Below are 2,131 nucleotides of genomic sequence, written 5' to 3' on the forward strand. Positions count from 1 at the left end.
TTTTCATGTCAATTTTTTGGGGAGGTGTTCTTGAGGTAGGTATGTGTGTGTGTGTGAGTGTGAGTGTGAGTGTGAGTGTGTGTGTGTGTGTGTGTGTGTGTGTGCGTGTGTGGTTCAAAGGACTCTGGGATGGTTTGACAAATGGTGAGTGTGTGAGTGTGTCAGGGTTAGTAGGAGTGTGTGTGTGTGTGTGGCAGCCGGCAGGGTCGTTAGGTAGAAGTATGTATGTCCCATCTGTGGAGGAGTGTCTAGGGGACAGAGGAGATGCGTCTTTGGACATTTGCGTGTGTCTCCAGATCATGATCGACATGGCAACGAGGGTGAGAGGACGCGCTTACCTCATCATCGTCATCCTCCTCTTCGTCATCAGACTCTGGTCCCTCTTCAGTCYCCTCCCCTGGTTAGAAAAGAGACACGTCAGGTCAGCTCACAAAGGTGAGAGGTCAAACAGAACATGAAGAAACCACAGCTTGTACATACAGTGGCCTCCAACAGAACAGTGTATGTCGGTGGGTTTGTGTACTATACTTAAGCAATAAGGCACGAGGGGGTGTCTCTCTCAGTACTGAATTTCCACAAGAATATTTTTTATACATTTGCAAAAACTTCTAAAAAACTGTTTTTGATATGTCATTATGGGGTATTGATGAGGGGGAAAAAAATATTAATAATCTCCATTTTAGAATAAGGCTGTAATGCAACAAAAATGTGGAAAATATGAATGGGTCAATTTTTTCTCTCCAAATGCACAGTATATTGTGCTGGTGCGTGTCAATATGTGCCACTGCAGGGCTGTGTGCACACAGGATGAAATGGACTACTTCTATGTGTTTATACCTCTGTTTGTGACTGACCTGAGTTGAGCAGGGCTGTGTGCACACAGGATGAAATGGACTACTTCTATGTGTTTATACCTCTGTTTGTGACTGACCTGAGTTGAGCTGTTTGATAATGAACTCAATCTGCCTGTTGAGCTCCGGGTTCTCCTCTTTACTGTAGCAGCGAAGGATCTCCTCCATACTCTAGACACACACACACACTTTTTGTCATTTAGCAGACGCTTTTATCCAGAGTGACTTACAGTAGTGAGTGCATGCATTTTTCATACTTTTTCATTCTGGACACATGGGAATCGAACCCACAACCCTTGCGTTGCAAGCGCAACTGAGCCACACACACACGGAAAAGAGAGAGATAGCAGCCTTGTAAAGTACAGCGTTCACGGTACGGACGATTTGTAAAAACACACACAAGCCTTAAAGTAACGTTCACGTACGGCCATCTGTAAAACATACACAGCCTGTAAAGTACACTTACAAGTACAACCGGACGAATCTGTAAAAACACACAGCAAGCCTATAAAGTACACGTTCAACGTGTAGGACGAATCTGTAAAACACACACACAGCTATGTAAAGTAGTACGTTCACCGTACGGACGAATCTGTAAAAACATCACACAAGCCTGTAGAAGTACAACGTTCACGTAGCGGCTGCAGGACTTGTTTCTGGAGTGTGGTGTCAAAAAAAGCAGAGCATCTCTTTTATTACAGACAGACCTTTCCCCATCTTTACAACTTTTGCTTGTTTGATGGCTCTGGTGGAGGTCGTATCAGGACTTGTTGTACTTGTTCTGTCTTCAGCCGTAGCTGATGGCAGGTAGCCCTGTGTCTCTGTTTAGCTTAGCACCACCTCTGTGTTAATCCGGGCTTTGTGATTGGGAAAGCAATGAACCTTGACTGTGGGGACACGTCAGCGATGCATTTTCTTATGAAGTGGGTGCCGGAGGTGGTTAGCTATCAATGCTATCGACGCTAGCAAAGCAGTCTTGTAGCATCAGAGCGAGTTTCTCAACTGAGCACAGCAGGGTACTGTCTGATTGCGCTTCTGCTTGTAAACAGGAAGCAGGACTAAGAGTCATGATCTGATTTTCTGAAGGGGGGGGACGAGGGAGGGCCTTGTATGCTTGCTTTGTGGGTAGAGTATAAGTGTTCTAGGACTCGATCGCCCCTAGTGGTGAAGGAGAAGTGTTTGATGGGCATTCACATGTCTAATGAACGGGAAATTAAAATCACAGGCAACGCAGGAAAGCAGATTCCGGTTGTTTTATAGTTCGTCACTTAAGTAGGCCG

General features: G+C 45.3%; 1 non-coding gene across 1 annotated transcript in view; it reads right to left on the minus strand.

The window, feature by feature from the left end:
- Positions 1-326: 326 nt before the first annotated feature.
- Positions 327-2,131, minus strand: part of LOC112072477 (uncharacterized) — a 12,487-nt gene continuing 10,682 nt past the window's right edge. Inside the window, exons 3-4 of the transcript XR_011476211.1 lie at positions 932-1,022; positions 327-397 (exon numbers count right to left, since the gene is read on the minus strand). This is a non-coding gene — a transcript (uncharacterized protein). The remainder of the gene's footprint in view (positions 398-931; positions 1,023-2,131) is intronic.

This window comes from Salvelinus sp. IW2-2015, unplaced genomic scaffold (genome assembly GCF_002910315.2).
Source record: "Salvelinus sp. IW2-2015 unplaced genomic scaffold, ASM291031v2 Un_scaffold1942, whole genome shotgun sequence".
NCBI lineage: Eukaryota > Metazoa > Chordata > Actinopteri > Salmoniformes > Salmonidae > Salvelinus > Salvelinus sp. IW2-2015.